The sequence below is a fragment of the Equus caballus genome, chromosome 24, assembly GCF_041296265.1.
Source record: "Equus caballus isolate H_3958 breed thoroughbred chromosome 24, TB-T2T, whole genome shotgun sequence".
NCBI classification, from domain to species: domain Eukaryota; kingdom Metazoa; phylum Chordata; class Mammalia; order Perissodactyla; family Equidae; genus Equus; species Equus caballus.
The window spans coordinates 54616813-54637732 of NC_091707.1; the positions used below are offsets into that span (position 1 = coordinate 54616813).

General features: G+C 47.6%; 1 protein-coding gene across 6 annotated transcripts in view; it reads left to right on the plus strand.

The window, feature by feature from the left end:
• EML1 (EMAP like 1) overlaps positions 1–20920 on the plus strand; it is a 166890-nt gene that overhangs the window by 18017 nt on the left and 127953 nt on the right. Inside the window, exon 1 of one of the 6 annotated variants that reach the window (XM_070249701.1) lies at positions 12618–12959. The exons of 4 other annotated variants lie outside the window; for them this stretch is intronic. The gene's annotated coding sequence lies outside the window, so the exon portion shown is untranslated. Of the gene's footprint in view, positions 1–12617; positions 12960–20920 lie in introns of those variants that run through there. One more of the 6 variants, XM_023628380.2, reaches the window with a different exon arrangement.

Consider the following 20920-nt stretch of genomic DNA (forward strand, 5'->3'; position numbering starts at 1 on the left):
TCCCTTCGCTTGGAAACCCAGTGCCACCAGCCATGTGGGCATCCTTTCTCTCCCCGCCCATTTCTGCCACCCATAAAATGGCAGTCCTGTTCCTTCCCCTCCCCATCATGTCATAAGTGTTTCCCACATGTTGCGTTATCTCCAGAATCACCATCTTTAACGACGGCAGAGGAGTCTGCGTGGGATCATTCCTTATGTCGGGCATTACTGTGCAGGATTTTTAAAGGTCACTGTTAAAAGGAAATGACTTTCAGCCGTCCATTAATTTAGTTCTTATGTGGCATTACTAACGAAGGCATCTATTGATCCCTGCCTGCTCCATGCCTCCAGCCTCCTGCCACTTGCAACAGGCTTTCCTCCCCACCCTCACTGCACGTGCTTGCAGACAGGGCTCCCGATGCATGCTGACAGCCACTGGGATTCATCATGGTCTCGTCAAGTAAGCACCTCTCCTGGCCAGATGGTCCCCATGTGTGGCATCACTAGTGCCATCTTGGGCCAAGCAAACAGTATCCTGGTGGATACCTGCACTCAGCCAGAAAGCGCAGAGCTGGGATTCCAATGCAGGCCCATCTGCCTCGAGTGCCTCCTCTGTGCATTTTGCTCTCTGCTGCCTGTGGGCCACAGGAACCACCAAGACCTGGCCTTGGAGGAGCCACAGGCCAGCAGGGAGAAAGAGAAATGGGCAATCATAGGTGGCTCCAGAAGCCTGGTAGACTAGGAATGCCAACCCAGATTTGTAAAGCACTTTCTCTGTTTGAAGAGCTCTACAAATTTTAACTCGCTTAATCCTCACCTCACCCCTGGGGGCACTGTTATTATCCTACCTTACAGATGAGGAAACCGAGGCTCAGAGAGGCTGAGTAAGAGGCAGAGTCACACAGCTTTTGAGTGGCAGAGCCAGGATTTGAACTCAGGCTGTCTGGCCCCAGAGTCCATTATTACAACCACTTTGCTCCTGTCAGCTCTATAGGAGCCAAGTTCAATTCAAGTCTATACCCTACGCTTGCCGGCACAGGGCTTTCCCATAGGAGGTGCTCAAACCACGTTTGTCAAATGGAAGACTGTTTGTCAGATACCATGCTTGTGGATCATGGGAGGAAGGCAGACTGGCAGAGCTGGGTGGGGGTGTCAAACACAGACCAGCATCGATCACTGAGCCCATGGCAGTCTGCGAGGACTCTCATTGGGTGTCGTGGGACCTGGCTGTCCCTACCCAGATGGAGCAAGGCTGCCCGGTGTCTACATGAAGGATCTGGATGGACACGTGGGCAGCACACCTATCAAATTCATGGACTATACCCAGCCTGGGGCGAGGAGATGTTGCGGGAGATCACAGAATGAGTATTCAAAATGATTGCACCTGGGCTGGCGTGGGGGGCAGAGTTAACATGGAATCTGAGGGTGACAAAACCCAGCCTGAGGGGTGACAGGAATGGAAACCAGTGGCCAATTAGAGAAACACCATGGATAGGACGGACCCTGTGACTGAACAGATGTGGGGTCAGGGAGGGGACTTCCCATAGATTAACGCCGACAGTGACCCCAGCACCAGGTGGTGACTCTGACCGTCGGCATCTTCATCTGTACGGGAAGCACGATGACAGCACTTGTGCCACTGGATGGTTGTTAAATTTACTTTTTTTGGTAAACTTTGAGGTTGAAGTTTAACATGCATACAGGAAAGTGCGCAAATTGTGAGTGCACAGCTTGAGTTTCCGGAGTGAACACGCACCCACATAACCAGCACCCTGATCAATAAACGGAACGTGATAGTGCCCAAAGTCCCCTCGAACCCCCTCCAGTCCCTACCCCCAAAGGCAAATACTATCCGACTTCTAACACAATAGATTAGCTCTGCTCGTTTTAAATATTATGTAAATGGAAATACAAATCCTGAGAAAGATCGGGAGCATATGGAATGCACACACACTGCTGGTAGAGTGTGAATTGTTACAAGCATCTTGGAAAACTGAGATCACCTACGAGAGCTGAATTACACCCCTAGGGATGTATGTGTGATGTATGTGTATGTACGCACGTGCGGGTGTGTGGGTGTGAAAACGTAAACACTGCCCCTGGAGATGTCCCCCGTAGACACAAATACACGTGTTTACTAAAAGACAAGAACGTTCACAGCAGCACTTTCATGGCAGCTTCAAACTGGAAGCTGCCCAGATGTCTGTCAACAATAAAATCGATAAAAATATCAGTACATTCACTCAGTAGAATGCTATTCGACAATGAGAAGGAAAGAAGGACGGACAACAGGATGAGCCTCAGAGCTGGAGGAGACAGAAACACAGGAGCCCGCGCCCTGCGAGACCCTGGGTGGTTCCGAGGAGCAGCTGAGGCAGCAGGTGGCAAGTGCCCGGAGCAGTGCCCGGCGCAGTGCCCGGCGCCCTCTGAGTGCCCGAGGAGCGGGCCTTTGTCGTCGTCAGTCTCCTCAGGACTGGGGTTTTCCTCTGGGTCTCCCGCTAAGTGGTGCAGATGTTTTGACTGATTTTAGCATTTCCCATGTCCATTGCTTAACCTCTCTGAGCCTCAGCACAGCTGTGCAATAAAGACGAGCATGGATGGTGACGTGGGAGGATCCCAGCCATTTCTTCTTGCCCTTCACACAAATCACCACACCCACTCTGCTGGGCAAAGCAGGGGACGACCCTCGAGGGTCCGGCCTGCTAGAGGCTTTGGTGCCACAAGGTCACTGACCGGTGGAGGCCTGTCTCGAAGACAGGGTCTGCGCGTCAGGGCTGCATGTGGCTTCTTGCTAATCCTACGGGTCAGCCGAGGCCTCGACCGCTCCCTGGAGGAGGAAGAAGCTTGCAGCAGGGCGAGGAGAGCCCTCTGCCTGAGCCAGGCTTCTCTGGAGAAACAGAACCATTGGGATACACATAAGAGGAGATTTATCATAGGAATGGGCTCGCACGGTAATGGAGGCCAAGAAGTCCCCCACAGTCTGCTGTCGGCAAGCTTGAGAATCAGGAAAGCAGGGCGTCATCCAGCCCCAGTCCAAAGGCCTGGGAATCGGGGGCCGATGAGCACCAGGAGGTGTCAGTCCTGGTCTGAGTCCAAGACCCCGAGAAGCAGGAGCTCCGATGTCCAAAGGCGGGAGAGGATGGACATCCCAGCTTCAGAGGGGGCAGTAAATTCGCCCTTCCTCCACCTTTTTGTTCTGTTGAGGCCCTCGGCGGATGGAACGACGCCCTCCCGCACGGGCGAGGGCGCTCTGCTCTACTTGGTCTACTGAGCCAACTCTTTCCCCGCAGCACCCTCACGGACACACCCAGAAATAACGTTTTACCAGCGATTGGGGCGTCCCTCAGCCCAGTCAGGTTGACACATAAAATGAACCATCACACCCACTAAGGTTGGGAGGGTGTCTGTGTGGAGGGACAAGAGTAAAGAGCGACACTATATACGCTCCCCTTAGCGCATCGCTCCCTTGGCTGAAAGAACTGACAACTTTGGGAATGATAAAAACACAAAAATGCAACAGAGTTTAACACAAACCATGCCTGACACCTAGGGTGCATCCAGCCCCGTGGTGGAAAGATGAAGGAGCCGTTGCTATGTAGGTAAGATGGGCCCCCCAGAGCCATGCTCCCAGGAGGAACAGAGACAGGAGAGGGGGAAGGGAAGGGAAAGAGGCCAAACAAGGTGGGATTGCATCTCACTGGGGGGGCTCTGCAGTGTGATGGCACCTCATTTCCCCCTCCCCAGCCCCCGGAAACCAACATTCTACTCTCTGTGTCTATGAATCTGACTCCTGTAAGTACCCCATGTAAGTGGGATCACACAGTATTTGTCTTTTGGTGACTGGTTTATGTGACTATCATTGTGACTGTCACTTAGCATAATGTCCTCAAGGTTCACCCATGATGTGGCATATGTCACCATGTCACCCTTCCTTTTTAGGGCTGAATAATATTCCATTGTACATACAGATCTCATTTTGTTTATCCATTCACCTGTCAATGGACACTTAGGCTGTTTTCACCTTTTGGCTCAGTAATGCTGCTGTGAACTCGGATGTGCAAATATCTGTTTGAACCCCTGCCTTCAGTTCTTTAGAGTCTATAGCCAGAAGTGGAATGGCTGGATCATGGGATAATTGGATGTTTAATTTTTTTGAGGAACTCAATCACTCATGGGTTGACTAAGAATTTAAGGGAGACTTACCAACAACAGGATAAGTCACTCATTCTGTTCCAACATTATTTAATGTTGGATGAACAGCTCCATCATTCTAGGCTTAAAAACCGGGTTTGAACTCTTCACCGCTGAAATTCTATTGGACAATGTTAACTAGCCAGCAAAGTCAACATCAATAATTTGTTCCACTTGGCAAGGAAAAATGTTTAAAATTGAACGAAGCCAGCAGATATCCACAATCCCATGTCGCCAGGCAGCAATCTTGCTAATAAATGGCCAGTGCTTTTCTTACAAAGAGAGGAGGATAGAAGCATTCACATGGAAACAGCAGGTTGGCTAACGGAGCCAGGCTGGCTGTCGAGTTTCTATAGGAAGCAAAGTGCAATCCATCATTTTGGAGTGTTTACTTTGAAAATGCGGCGTGTCCACTGGGAGTCACGGTTTTCCAAAGGTCCTTTTGCTGGTTCTGCTGATTCATATTCCCATAATTCCTTCACCACATAATATTTTCCCATCACCATGGTGACTGTGTGAGAAGAAGGCATAGTGAGAAACTTCAGAGTTTACTTCCTATTTCACAGAACAGAGATCAGACTTCCTCTGAAAACAGGGCTCCGTGTTTGTATTTTACAGAGAAGTGTTGGGTTCCACTATGCAGAATCTACTATGGCTGAGAGAGAGCAAGAAGAAGAGAATAAGAAAAGCTGGGGAACTGGTCCTGGTTCCAGCACTTTCCAGCTGGTTCTGGCACTTTCTAGCAGTTGACCTTGGGCAAGACTCTTTACTTCTCTGAGCCTCGGGTCCCTTCTCTGTAAAATGAGATGGAGAATGGGAATCAGGGTTCTCTGAGCAATTGATTGAGAAAACGCAAGACATTTACAAATTGTAAGATGTATCCCCCCTCCAAAAAAAGTCACAAACAAAAAACAAATACAAGACCCCTTAGGCCAGGGTGCTGCTGCAGGTGACTCTGTCTTGCATTACTGTTGGTTGTGTTCCTTTGCCCCGCCCCCCCAGCCCCCTCGGTCACACACACGTCTGTGACCTCCTGGAGGACAGAATTTTACATTGTATTTATCTTGAATTCTCCACTTTGCCGAGCACACGTCTTCACTCAGAGCAGGCCTCAAGAAATACTTGAATTGAATTCAGATTTGGATCCAGCAAATGCTTGCCAAGTCTAGTCTGCACTGGGCTGTGGGGGCACTGAGATAGATTAGGGAACGGGGCTGAGTCACTTGATTCTAAGACCTAAATTTGGTCTCACAGCATCTTTTCCCGGGGGCAGGAGACAGGGAGAAGCACCCCTACATTAAAGGGGCGCATTGAACGTAGTATTCAACCTTATTCAGCAACCTGCAAAAGCAGAAAGATGTGTCCTAGAGTTGAGGAAATAGGGGAATTACAATGCCACGCTTTAAGTGAAATTCTCAGAAGGGCGCACTGTTGGCAGAGGTGACCCCGAGGAGGGAAGGATTCATTCTGTGTGGTGCGGTGGAGTCTCAGAGGGTTTCATGGAGAAGCCGTCTGAGCCCAGAGGGTGGCTCTGAGCCAGAAGATGATGTCTGAGCCGGGAGGATGATATCTAAGCTGGGATGGTGACTCTAAGCCAGAAGGGTGATGTCTGAGTTGCGATGGTGATGTCTGAGCTGGGAGGGTGACTGAGCCAGAAGGGTGATGTCTGAGCTACAGTGGTGATGTCTGAGCTGGGAGGGTGATGTCTGAGCTGGGAGGGATGTCTGAGCTGGGAGGGTGATGTCTGAGCTGGGAGGGTGATGTCTGAGCTGCAATGGTGATGTCTGAGCTGGGAGGGTGATGTCTGAGCTGCAATGGTGATGTCTGAGCTGGGAGGGTGATGCCTGAGCTGGGAGGGTGATGTCTGAGCTGAGAGGGTGATGTCTGAGCTGGGAGGGTGATGTCTGAGCTGGGAGGGATGTCTGAGCTGGGAGGGTGATGTCTGAGCTGGGAGGGTGATGTCTGAGCTGGGAGGGTGATGCCTGAGCTGGGAGGGTGATGTCTGAGCTGGGAGGGATGTCTGAGCTGGGAGGGTGATGTCTGAGCTTCAATGGTGATGTCTGAGGTGGGAGGGTGATGTCTGAGCTGCAATGGTGATGTCTGAGCTGGGAGGGTGATGTCTGAGCTGGGAGGGTGATGTCTGAGCTGGGAGAGTGAAGGACTGTGGGGTTGATGGAGCTGCCATGAAGGAAGGGGCTTCAGAGTGGCTGGAAGTCCGTGAGCAAAAGCAGAGGCACAGAAGAGCTTGATGCGATTGAAGGAACTGTCAGAATTCCACGTGGCTGGAGCCCAGACAAGGGAGGAGGTGGAGAGAAGGCAGACAGGCCCCAAGCCAGGACTGACCACATACACTACATGACTAGAGACCGACAGGCACAAAGAGAATCCATTCTCATATCGTGTGTCACATGCACCAGAACAGCTGGTTAAAGGGAGAACCTTAGACAGGCATCTGGAAAACCCCCAATGCTGGTTGTATCTTTTTTTGACAGTAGTTTGGGGCTCTGGGGTGACCCAAATTGGCATTCGGTGGTGGTTTTGACGTGGAGTCAGGATAGCCAAAAACTGCAGACCCCTCCACCACCAAAGGGAACCAACCAGAAGATCCCTTTCTGGTCCTCCTTTCTCAACCAGTCTCCGGGGCCTTGCAGGCCTTGCCAGCAACCTGCCTGAGAAGCAGAAAAGGGTGCAGCTTCATCATCTCTCCTTTGCAACAGTGCTGGGCTCTTGGGGAGCTGGGGGGCTGTCAGCATGGAGAGAGCAAGGCCTGCTCTGCAGATGGCATCCTGGTCACCTGTGGGGACACTTGACCAGGTTAGGGTCCTCCTGTGGGAGGAACTCATCCCTGAGAGGCCAAGAAAAGCACCGTCCCAAAGGCATGGCCTTGGCCCGAGGCCCCTACGGTGGGCGCCAGCAGGAGAAGACCCTGCCGAGCATTGCGGGAAGTCAGAGCACACCAGTTCCACAGAGCTCATTCTCAGCAGGCAGTGCTGGCCCCAGACCTTGGTAACCTTGCCTTCCCCAGGGGAGGCAGAAAAACAGGTGCCTCTCTCATTTCTGGGGTCCCTGTCTCCTCCCGGCCACGCATTTAGAGCAGAAGGTCCAAGCTTCCTTGGTTTATGTGGTCAATCTGATGTCACTCCTTTTGGGGCCTCACAGCTAGTGAAGGAGGGTGCTAATTGTTCACACGTCTCCACACTACCCGTCCCCAGCCTTTAAGACATCCATCTGGACTAAGGTCAAGGGATACGTGTTTCAGAGTTTGGACAAGCGTCATGATGGCCTCTGGACATACCTGTCTTTGATGCTCAGGTTTTCTTGGGACAGTAAATTGGAGACACCCAATTTAAATCTAGGGGAAATTCCCCTGAGGCTCCATCTCCCAGAGCAGCCAGCCAAGGAGGTGAGATGAGCAAGACCCCCGAGGCCCCTTTATTTCCTCATTGCTCCCCTTTCTCCCTTTGCATGGGAAAAGAGATGGGGTTTCAGCTGGGTTTGCTGTAGCCCTGTCAACCCTTCCAGGCACATTTCCCACCAGTCTCTCCTGTCTCCTCCGAGTTCCAGCCACCCGACATCCGTAAATGTCACACAAACTTTCCCTTCTCCTCATCTTTTCCCATACCGTTCCTTTTCTCTCTTGTCCATGCAGTTCCAATGACTCCTACACTTTGTTGCCTCATTCTTCCTCATTTTCCTCCAAAGTAAAGATACTACCCTCTCTGTCTTCCTATGGTCATTTTGTAGGAGTCAGTGCCAGTTCAAATTCCAGTTCTGACATTAGCTCAGTCATTTTACCTCCCTGGGCCTCAGTTTCCCCATCTGTAAAATGGGAATGATAATACCACCTGGCCAAGTAGCAAGAATTGTATAACTGTGTAATATGTTAAGCACAGGGCCTAGCACATAGTAGCTACTCAATAAACATTATTAATTCCTTTCCTACTCTTCCTTATAGCAGTTTCCACTGGTACTATAATGATCTGTGCCTGCCTCACCCACAAGATGTTGAATTTTAAGACCGTGGTTCAGTCTTCAGTGTTTGCCCTAGGAGAGTGGTTTTTCAAACATTTTTTAGAAATGAGTCATAGTAAGAAATATATTTTTCATCATAACCCATATGTATAAATATCAATTAGGTCAAGATATGTTGGGATCCTCTCTGTCATTACTGATTATTTTTGTCTAACTGTTCTATAAATTGCTGAGAGAAGAGTGTTACAATTTCCTAGTATAATTGCAGAATTGTTTATTTCTCTCCTTTAAAGCTCTCAATCTTTGCCTTATGTATTTTGAGGCTCTGTTATTTGGCACATACACATTTACTATTCTTATGTCTTCCTAGTGAATTGACCCTTTAATCATTACGAAGTGTCTTTCTTTAGCTCTAGTAATATTCTTTGTCTTGAAGCCTATTTTATCTGACGTTAATGAGCCACTCCCACCTTGTCATGCTTACTATTTGCATGTTACATTCTTTCTACCCGTTTACTTTCAGTTCACATATGTCTTTACATTTAAAGTGGGTCTCTTGTAGACAGCATAAAGTTGTGTCTTACTCGTTTTTCCAATCTAGTAATCTCTGCCTTCTAATTACAGAGTTTAGCCCATTAACATTTAATGTAATTGTTGGCTTGGTTGGATATAGGTCTATCATTTCATTATTTATTTTCTGTTCGTCATGTCAGTTTTTAATTTCTCTATTCACCGTTTCTGCCCTTTTTTGGGATTATTTGAATGTTTTTAAGAATTCCTTTTTAATTTACCTATTGACTTTTGGCTACGCCTCTTTGCACTGCCTCCTCAGTGGTTGCTCTAGGGGTTATCATATACGTCTTAACTTTTCACTGTTTACTTAAAGTTAGTATTGCACTAATTCACATAAAATGTAGGAATTTTGTAACCCTATAGGTCCATTTATTCTCATTCCCACCATCCTTTACACTACACTTAATACATATTATATCTACATCTACTATAAATCCCACAAGACAGTGTTATAATTTTTGCTTCAAACAGACACAGGCAATTTTTTTTTAATTAAGAGGAAAAATGCTCTTTTGTATTTACCCAAATATTTACTACTTCTGATGCCATTCATTCATTCATGAAGAACTGAGTCTCCCTTCTACATCATTTCCCTTCAGACTGAAGAACTTCCTTTAGCATTTCTTATAGTGCAGGTCTGATGGTGATGAATTACCAATGTTTCTTTTAAAATGTCTTTATTTCATCTCCATTCTTAAAAGATATTTTTTGCTAGATATAGACTTCTGTTTTGAAATAGTTTTTCTTTCCATACTTTAAGGATGTTTTCCATGATATCCTGGCCTCAGTAGTTTCTGATGAGATGTCTGCAGTCATTTGAAGCATTGATCTCCTGTATGGAAAACATGGTTTTCTCTCTGCTTTCAAGGTTTTGTCTCTATCTTGGGTTTTTAGCATTTGATTATGATGTGCCAAAGGCATAGTTTCTTCCTTTATCTTATCCAGATTTAGCTAAGCTTCTTGAAACTATAATTTATGTTTTTCTCCAGATGTGAGAAATTTTCAGCTATTATTTCTTCAAATACTTTTCCTGCCCCATTCTCTCTTTCCTGTCCTCTGGAACTTTTAGACTTTGCATGTTGTTTTACATGTCCCTGAGGCTCTGTTAATTTTATTCTCTCTTTTTTTCCCCCTCTCACTCTTTTTCAGAGTGGAAAAATTTTATTCATCTCTCTTCAAGTTTACTGATTTTTTCCATCTGTTATTTCCATTCTTGTACTGGATCCATCTAATGAATTTTTGCATTTCAGACACTGTAGTTTTCATTCTGAAATTTTTATTTGATTCCTTTTTAAGTGTACAATTCAGTAGTTTTTAGTATGTTCACAAAGTTATGCAACCATCACCACCATATAATTCCAAAATATTTCTTTACTACCAAAAGAAACCCAATAGGGGCTGGCCTTGTGGTGCAGTGATTAAGTTCACACATTCCACTTTGGCAGCCTGGGGTTCACCAGTTTGGCTCCTGGGTGTGGACATGGCACTGCTTGTCAAACCATGCTGTGGTAGGCGTCCAACATATAAAGTAGAGGAAGATGGGCACGGATGTTAGCTCAGGGCCAGTCTTCCTCAGCTAAAAAAAAGCAGAGGATTGGCAGCAGATGTTAGCTCAGGGCTAATCTTCCTCAAAAAAAAAAAAAGAAAGAAACCCAATACTTACTAGCAATCATGCCCCATTTCCCTTTCTCCCCAGCTCTTGGCAACTATGAATCTACTTTATGTCTTTATAGATTTTCCTATCTTAGGAATTCCCTATAAATAGAATCATACAGTCTGTGTCTTTGTGACTGGCTTCTTTCACTTAACATAACGTTTTCGAGGTTCATCCATGTTGCAGCATGGATCAGTACTTCATTCCTTTTAATGGCTGAATAATATTCTATTATATGAATATCCCACATTCATTTAACCATTCATCAGTTGACGGACACTTGGATATTTTTCTCTTTTGTGGCTATTACGAATAATGCTGCCAATTGGTTCATTTACATATTTTACATTTCTCAACTGAGATGTGCTACATTTTTTTATTAGGACATATTTTTCTTTACCTTATTGAGTATTGTTATAACAGCTGCTTTAAAGTTCTTGTCTAATAATTCCAATATCTGGGTCATCTTACGGTTGGTATCTATTGATTGACTTTTTTCCTTAAAAATGTGTTGCCTTTTCCCAGTTATTCATATGTGGAGTAATTTTGGATTGTGTCCTGGAGGTTGGGAATATTCTGTTGTGGAAACTCTGGATTCTGTGACACTGTTTTGACCAGTGTTGATGTTTTTGTTTCGGTAGGCAGTTGACTTGGTTAGACTCGAACTTCAAACTCTGTGACACTTGTCGGGGGTGGCGGCTCAGTTCTTGGTTCAGACTGCTTGTAACATACCATGCACGTGTGTGGTGTGGCAGTCACCCAGAGACTTGGTCAGACTTTACACACAAAATATGGGCTTCTCCTTCTCTGCCCCTCTCTGTTGGGGAGCTCTTCCCCCTCTCCAGCAACCCTGCTGTCCAAGGCTTCTTCTCCTGATTCCTCTGTCCAGAGGGACAACAGGCTTCCTACTGGAATTTAGCCACCACAAGTGTGTCTGCACACACACTTTGCAAAGCCGCAAAAATGGGAAACTTACCCTATGTGGGTTGATTCTTTTAGGTCTTGATGCTGCTCCAAAACCTGCCTGCTTTTATTTATTCTCTAGGGACCTCAGGATGTTGTTTTGTTCTTTTGTCCATAGTTTGTAGATTTGTAGATGTTGTCTGCAAGAGGGTTGGTTTGTCAGGAATTTACTCCTCCATACAGAAGCAGAATACACATATATATATACTTGAATATACGTATGTATTTGAATATATATTTTGAACACATACATTTGAATATATATTCAAATACATACACATTTGAATACATATTTGGAATAAAAGGCTTATGAATCAATACTTACCCTACTACATGTCCACATGCGATACACTCTGATGTTTTCTGCTCTGTTCCACAAGATTTCATTGTAAAGGTGCTGGTCTCGGTCCCCTGCTGAATGGATTTCCTGACCCGTGAGTGTGTCACAGCCTGCAGCCCGACCCACGTGCTCTGCTGCTGGGCAGACCAGGAGCAGGAGCTCTGACCGTGAGAGCTCGTGAGATGAATAAAACCCAGCCCAGGGTTTAGAAGATGTTGCATCCTGAACATCTCAGGAGCAGGGTGGCCGCAATGCTGTCCCCACAGGTGGGGAGCACATCTGTGTCCCTTCCCCATCCACATTTCTCCAGGAGCCAACAGCGACCAAAGCCCAAAATGAGAGTCCTTCAGGGTCCAGATTTTGCACTAAACCATGATCCACAGACTCACACGTCCCCGGCCGGCCAGGGCAGCAACATAAGGCTGCCAACTTTTGATTTGGCTTAATAAGGACACTTAAAAATAATGACCATCCACTCTGGCCATTATTTCATAAAAGAAAGGCTATTTTACCGCCAAAAATGTCAGATGAATAATCTCAGAATAAGACAAAGTCTTGAAATTAGATACATTTTGTGCCACGAAAATCTCACTCCACATTTTCCTCACCATCCATGGATGGGTGTTCGGAGGCGTCTGTTCTGGGCAGGGCCACAGGAGGCCAGAGCTGGAAAGACACTAGGAGGGCCCAGAGGCCACTGCCCTCCTGTGTCAGGCCCAGAGAGGGATAGACATTTGCCCAGGATCACACATCTGGGAGAAAAAAGATGTTTTCCAGTTTTTCCACAGGTAATTCTCTGCCTAAATTCCAAGTCACTGTGACTGCAGAGACGCAGGTGCTCACTCCCAGATCCCTCTCTGCTCTGAGGACTCCCCAGGCCACTGAGCTCATTTCACTAACCGCAGCCGTTCCCTGGAGGTGGCTTCCTCTGCCCTACTTGCCATCACCCAGATAGGCAGGGTCTCACTGCAGAGCACAGAAGCACCGATGGGAAGAGGAACCAGCCAGGCCGAGGTGGACACCGCTCCCCCCTCACAGACCCACCCTGTTCCCCTGAGCAGCGCTGGAGGCTGGAGATCCATTAGTGCCTGCATAATGGATGCCTCCTTCCCGCTTCTTGGAAATCGCCAGCCCATCCTGCTTAATGGCCTCCAGAAAAGTCAGACGCAGGCACTCTGCTCCTAAGGCCGGTCTCTGCCTCCCCATCTCCCCTCGGAGGAGGGGCAGCGGGCTGCTCTCACAGGGAGGAACTGGCCTGGTGTCTTTCTTCTGCCTGACGAAGACTGGGTGAGCCTCTTCCCCCCTCCCACCCTCCGGCTGTCCTGCTGAGGGGCTGGGCAGCCTCTGACCCACACTTGGGGGTGGGCGGGAAGGGCTTGGCCCTGGAGAAGAGCACTTTGCAGGGCTCAAGGGCAAACAGGGTGGGAGGGAGGTAAGCAGGCTTCCAAGGGAGTAGCTGAGGGCTTGGAGGGGACAGAGTGGGATTCTAGAGGTGGGGGACTTTCCCTGGCTCTCAGAGGGACTCTGCTCACCAGAGACAGCAGTGCGGGGGTGGCCTGGTGACCTCTGCACTAACACCTGCCCACACTCCTCACCAGGAGGTTCCTGGGCATCTTGGGGCATGGCTGGGCCCAGCGTCAGCTGGTACACCCTGGTTTGGACGTGGCGATTGTTACAGGATTCCAGTATTTCTGTAGTGCTCAGTACTTCTGTAATGTGGCCCTGCTCCCCAACCCTCCGCTGAGTGCGTTCTTTTCTCCTGCCGCCCAGCCTGCTCTTCCGGGACCCCTAAGCATGTCCAGCGAGAAAATGGTTCCTGCCTCGCACATCAGGGGACCCCAGGCCCCTGCTCCAGCCCTGGCCGTTAGGTAGCTGCACATTTTGAAAAATCCTTTGGGGCCTGGTACATGTACGTGTTCACTGCATGACTGAGGGCTGGTTTGCAGCCCTGGTACAAGCCCTGCCTGCTCATGGGGGCGATCCAAGGATGTCAGCCGTGCTCATCGGTGACCCGCAGGCCGAGGGGGCAGGAGCCGTCTTGCTGTGTCCACGGGAAGCCAGAGGGTGGGGAGCAGCTGTGGGAGGGAGGACTGGAAGAGCGGGTGTGTTGCCAACATCCCCCTGAATGGGAAAGAAAGTTGAGAGTGGAAATTTTAATTGCAAATCCCACTGACAGCCTGACTTTAAGGGAAGAGATGAGCTAAATTTAACCTAGCCAGTTAGAGAGCCAAAAATGCAATTTACTAATTAGCTTAAAATGGAAACTAGTCCAGCGATCATAAAGAGCTTTTCTGGTTACAAAATACAAAAAAAAAAAAAAAAAAAGAGGTCGTTCCTCTCTTCATACTGACACGCATTTTACATTTCAATACTGTTATATAATTAGGAGTGCAGCTTGCTGGCACACCGCCCAAGACACAGAGGCCGAGGCTTCTTGAAAAGTTAGAGGAGCCTGTGTCTCCACATTGAATCTATTTTCTAGTTACAGAGCATCAGGACGGATCCAGCATCTAGATCCAGTCTCTGTTCTCAGGGAGCTCAGAGCCCAGGAAGTGGACTAGGAAAGTCTCAGAGGACTGGAGTTCACCTGGACAGTCCTAGGGGCTGAGGGCTTCGGAGGGGCGGAGGGACACCTGGCAGGGAGAGAGGTGGGGGTCCCCAGAGTAGGTGGCATTTAGATGCACCTTGAGAGATGACGACTGGGAAAATGGGAAGTGCGTTAGTCTGCTGGGGCTGCCATAGATACCACAGACCGGGCAGCTTAAACCACAGAAATTTATTTTCTCACGTTTCTGGAGCTGGAAGTCCAAGGTCAGGGTGCTGGCAAGTCTGGTTCTGGGGAGGGCTCTCCCCTGGCTTGCAGACGGCCGCTGTCTGGCTGTGTGCTCACACAGAAGAGAGAGCTCTGGTCTCTGCCTCTTCCTAGAAGGACACCAATCCTATCAGATTAGGGTTCCACCCATGTGACCTCATTTAACCTTAGTGACCTCCTTATAGGCCCCACTCCAAATACATTCACGTTAGGGGTTAGGGTTCAACAGAGGCATTTTGAGGGGACACTATTCAGTCCACAGCAGGGTGCAATGTGGAGAGACAGCCCAATCAAAGCCTGAGATGGGACAGAGTGGTGGTGCATCCAGAGAACAGCAAATGGTCCATTTCACAGGCGAGCGGGCTGAGCGTGGGCCGGCGTGTCAGATGCCACGCTAGAGAGGCTGGCCGGGCGCATCCCAGTGGCTCACTGGCCAGGCTTCCTCTTCCTCCAGCAGGCAGTGGGGAGCTACCGGGGACTTTTGAGCCAGGCGGTGATTGCATTAGTGCCATGCTTCAGCAGACCAACCTGGCCGCCGTGCGGAGGACAGCTTTTCATTACTGTGAGATGTATTTCACTTAATACAATTTTTGAACCAATTTGAAAGGCATGCCTAATACATGAGTAGAACTTCTGAGGCTCTTCTGTTTCCCACATAATGGCAGTATTGGGATAACAATGAGGACTTTGAATAAAACATTTCGTAGATTCATCCAGGACGTTATAAATAGTCATGGCATAAAAGGTAACATTTGGGAGAAAGAGCATTTTCACAGCAAAGTTTCATGATACATTTTATGTATATACTCTTCCAACTAAAACAGATGGTTTTTCCAAACGATGGCTATCTTTTTAAGAATGTTTTCCTGCTGCTCTAATTTGGTGCCATAAAATGTCCTACAGGCAAAAATAAAATCTTAGCAGGTAACGCAGTCATTCAAATATTAAATACACACAGGAGGTTCTTCTGGGTGCCTGTATAGATGAAGTTGAAAGGAGGCAGTTATATCTTGTAAATGGAGAAATGTAAAAACTTGTGACATTAATTAGTGCAGAACCCCACTGATGTATAGCTGAACATTTTACTATCCCATTTATCAGATATAGTTAGTTTTTAATCACTAAATGACATTGTCAAGAATGCACATAATACTGTAATTAAGGACCACATCTCAGGATACGATAGATAAGTAAATTCCTATTTGTTGTCATTAGTAATTTCGGTCATAAATGAATTCTCCTCTTCCCAAATGGCGATGTCACCTATAAATTTGTTCTCAAACTACGTTTTCTGCTGCCACATCTACTTCTCATCAGAGTGGCCAACATATGAAAATATGAATAGACGCATTGACATATTATGTGGGAATTTTTGTTTCCTGGAAGATTTATCATAAGACCCCTTTAAATCGCAAGCTCCAGCCACACGTTGTCCCAAGACTTCAATTGATTTACAAACGTAGAATTTAGCGTTCTTCAGAGACCCATCTCGTGCGCAAAACAAAGTAAAATGGCGCTTAAATCTTGAACCTCCCTGAAGTTTTTCTTATTAAAAGGAAGGGTCCTTTAGGGACTGCCACTGAGCCTTTGTCTTCACGGTGCACAGACCCTGGCCTACAGAAGAAGGCTCACAGGAGACGTCTGCAGGACGAGTGAGCGAAAGAGCAAAATCACCCAACTGAAGCTTAGGAAGTTAGATCAAAATGCACATAAGATTTTAAAGTTCATTTAAATTTTTTAAAGTCACTACACATATTTTTAAATATCAAGTCATTCTGCAAAGCTCAAGACAAAAAAAAATAGCAGTTACCTTCCCCCATTTCCCACGCCTTCCCCACACCCCCACTTGCCAGAAGCAACTGCCGCTTCCACATACTTTATCCGTTCCTTTGCTCTGTATTTCTTTTCCTTGAAATAACGTGCGTACACTGATACATGCTGATTTTCCAGGTTCAGGAATTTGTCTGTTCACATCCCACAGAAGATGAAGACAGTTCTCTTTCGCATCTCTCACTACAAACCCACACGTGCACACACACTTCTCTCCATCCTCCCAACATAGATGTCACAGTTTTTTATTTGATTGTTGTGTGTTTATATTATTATGACTCTGGAACACGACTCATAGTTAAGCTGTATAGGATATAATTGAATTTTCTTTCCTCTATCATGTTTTGTTTTCCTGGAGTAAGTCTTCTGTTTTCCATGTATCTATCGCTAAGTCATCCCCCAATACTCTGGCTTATCTATAAACCTCCTTTCAGTAGTTTTCAATTCCATCTTCTTGGTGGCATTTCTGCAAAGTCTCTGTCCTCTGGCTGCAATCTGACTGGCTGCCTCCTAGCACAATTGTGACTGTTCATTGCCCAGTTGCTGTCTTGGGATCCCTTGTCTCATTTTCCTGGAGATTCCTTTCATTCTCTCCTGGGTTCAACGCCTTGTTTCCTACCCTATGTCTTCTTCTTTCTTGACAACTCTCTCATTTTGGTGTAGCACATCCTGCAGTAGCTTTCTGAGAAAGGAGGGGAGCTAAGGCACGAGCTAAAAACACAGGAGCTAAGTTTTGGGGTTGAGACTTGCATGACGGAAAATATCTTTATTCTACTCACACACTTGATTTGATGGTTTGTTAGGGCCTGTGATTATAGGTTGAAAATAAATATCCCTCAAAATTTTATTTAATTGCATTTCTTTATTGCTTCCTAGCTTCTCTCCTTGCTGTTCAGAAATCCAATGCCATTCTGATTCTTAATCCTTTGTCTGAGACCTGTTGTTTCTCTCTGGAAGCATTTTGAACGTTTTCCTTATCTCCAGTATTCTAAATTGTCACAGGGAAATAAAATTTGGTGTGTGATTTATTTTCTCTCCATTTTGCTGAACACTTAGATTCTTTCAACTTAGAAATTCATGTCTCTTTGTTCTGGGAGTTTTTCTCGAATTATTTCTTTGATGATTTCCCTCCCTCTATCTTCTTCATTTTCTCTTTCTGAAACTCCCATTATTCAGACATTGAACTTCCCAATATGATTATCAATTTTTCTCCTATTTACTATATTGCTTTGTCTTCTTTTGTTTTCCTGAGATATTTCCTTAACCTTATTTTAGAGTCTTCTGCAGAGATTTTATTTCTACTGCCATATTTTTAACTTCCAAAAACTCTTCTTTATCACCCTATTTTAGCATCTTATCGTGGTTTTGTGGGTGCAAGAACTTCATGCTTTGAGGATGTTGACGATAGTTTTATTTCCTCTGTTCTCTGTATTGTCTGTTTCCTCATATCCCCACTTCCTTTTTTCCTTTTATATTTTCTCAAATGTTTAGAGATTCTTGGCTGTCCGTTCAAATTTTAGAGAGGAGCCTTCAAAAGCTGCCTGGAAACTGCGTCCACAGAGGAGACGGCACCAGGAGGACTTTCCTGTGATTCCCGATCTTCCCTACCTCCAGGTCCTTCCTGAGAGTTCGTCATATTCTTTAAAGAAGGGTCTTCCATGCTCTTGTCTGCAAAGCAGACACTTGGCTGCCAGGATTCTGGGAGCTCAGGGTGTGAAGGGACTGGGACGAGGTCTCACCAGTCAGCGGTCGGCGGTCACTTCTTTCTCATCTTCGGGATGGTACCCCTGGTATCCATTTGTGCAGAGAACCCCTTAATTCACCTGTTTGAGAGATTAACCCTCCCATCTTCTTCAGGGAGACGAAGGAGACTGGGCAGGGGTCTGACTGCTTCTGCGCGAGTCGCCTGGGGCCACTGTGACAAAATATCACAGCCTGGGGGGCTTCAACAGCAGAAATTTCTCACCGTTCTGGAGGCTGAAGTCCAAGATCAGGCTGCCAGCATGGTGGGTGCCTGGCGAGAGCTCTCTTCCTGGCTTGCAGACGGCCACCGTCTCAATGTGTCCTCACATGGCAGAGAGGGGGCAGAGAGATCTCTTCCTCTTCTTATAAGGTCACCAAACATATCAGATTGTGGCCCACCCTTATGACTCATTTAACCTTAATTGCCTCCTAAAAGTCCTGTCTCAAAATATAGTCACATTGGGGGTTAGGGCTTCAAACTAGGAATTTGAGGGGACACAATTCAGTTCACAGCAGCTTCTTATGCAGACTTTTGGCCAATCCTCCTGTTGCAGCTTCTCCTGTGACCCCACTTCCATAGGCGCCTGGTGCTGGCAGTTCCCGAACCTCTGGGGGTGCTGTGGTGAGAAGTGGTGTGCTTCTTGGTTGCCCCAACATTACCAGCTTCAGTTTCAGCTGGTTTGGGGCAAATGAGACCCTGCCTCTCCTCTCCTGTTTACCAGATTGCAGGTGTATTGAGGTCATCTCCTCTTCCATCCTCTCTGTCCTGTGGGTATGAGGAGTTCCAGCAGAACGTGGAGATAAACACCTGGGCTCAATCCACTGCCTGTCCCTGGAAAGCCACTCTTAGAACTTCTTTACGAGGATGATTATGTTGCCAACAAATATTTGTTGAACAAATGAATGAAACCTCACATTTTCGGTGGCTTTTCACCCATCTCGTTCTACTGACCCTCTCGCCCAGGAGACGTGGCATCCTTCCTTCTTTCCAGGGAGGCTCCCCCGCACACTGTGTCCTCCGGAATTATGTTCCAGCGGCCATCTCCTTTCTCCTGGAATTATCACCAACTTCCCCTCCTCTGACTCTTTCCTCCTCCTGTCAACCACGCTTGCTCTTCCCACCCTGACAGCGCCCCTCCTGTCCATGCTGCCCCACAAGGTGGGTTTTGCAGCTCTTTTCTCCTCTCCCCATCTGACTGCCTGTTTCCTGGCCTCCTCCAGCCACCAGGCCTTGCCACGGCTCATCTGTCCACTTTCCACATCCCCACTGGCATCTTCTTTGTCAAGACACGGGCTTCTGCCTGCACTTCCCTCACTTCCTGACATCCCACTCTGCTCATCACTCATTCCTTCTCAGACGAGATCCTCCCTTGGCATCTTCTGTGTCAACAACCCGGTTCAACCAGCCAATTCCCCATCCACCTGGGAGGATGGCCTGTGGCCACACCCCGGCTCTCACTGTCTCACCTGGAACTACACCAGCGCCTACTAGTTTGTCTTCGTGACTCCAAAGTCCCCTGGTCCAGTTTACATGCACTTCCCCATCAGTCTTCCTGAAGCACAGTCTAATTGTGAGGCTTCCAAGGGGCTCCCTATTGCCCATGTACCAAGCCTAACCCTTTAGTATGGGGTCCCAGGCCCTCTGCAATGGGGCCTGATGCCTCCAGTCTGACCTCCTTGCCCCATCCTTGACTTGAACGGAGCTGGATGGTTCATCATTTCCCAGACACACTGGGCATGCGTTTCTAGCCTGTGGATGATGTTACCTCCTTTCTCCACTTATCTCATCTCCCAGATCCATCAAAGTTGGAGCTCTGGCCCCATCTGCCTCCTAGATTCCTTCTCTGTCTGCCCCAGCCACTGGGGCCTCAGTCATCCTCATGCCTTCATTTATCCCAAGCCCAAGCAGCAAACACTTTCTGAACACGTCCTGTGAGTAAGGCACAGTTGGACCCAGAGTCTGCACCCCACAGGATGAGGTTCGAGGCCTCACCCTATCTTGGGGTGTTCTTCCTTCTTGTCCCCAACCAGAGTGCTTTTGTATTCTTGGGTAAAGTCTTCCTTCCTTCCCCCCGGTCTCTCTTATTCCATCCTCAGCTGCAGAAGTGGCAGTTCAGAGGAGAAGAGTGAGGTTTGGGGCCTGGCGGGAACAGATTTAAATCCCATCTCTACCACCCACCAGCTACGTGCCCTTAGGCCAGGCACCTGCCCTCTGCTCACAAGGGAGCTCCCCACATGTAAAACTGAGGCAGTACTCCCTACCCCACGGGAGTGTAGCATGGACTGGTGCCAATGCGTGGACGGTGACTGGGACGTCCCTTCAGTGGGTTCCTGTGTGCTCAGTCCCCTCCTGTGTGTTTCGGTGTATTCCTGTGTGTTTGCTCCCCTTCTGGACTGTGAGACCCTCGGGGCCAGGCTTAGTCCCCTTTGTGTCCCCTGTTCCTGGCACAGAGTGGGCACTCGGTGTGTGCAAATGAGTGAACCAATGGTCAGCACCCAGAAGCTGGGTGTGATGAAGAACACGGTGAACACACCCAGGACTGAGGGAGGTGGAGCAGCATCTTACAGTGGCCTCCAATCAGAGGACCCTTTAACCTTTGCCTTAACTAGTGGGATAGCTGGAGTCTGGGGTCCATAGGGAAAATTTTTGGCAAGAATTCCAAGACCCTTTGTTAATTACAAATAAGTGTTGCATATCTAGATTCGGGGATGAAAACGCCTGTGGTGGGGGTGGTGGGAAGGGACCAGGCAAACCTCAGAAGCAGATCTTTTGCTTGACTTTCCTGATAAATATTCAGATTTCCAGCAACTTCTCTTTATTTCTTGCAACTCTGATGCTGTGAGGCATCTTAGGATGGCATTT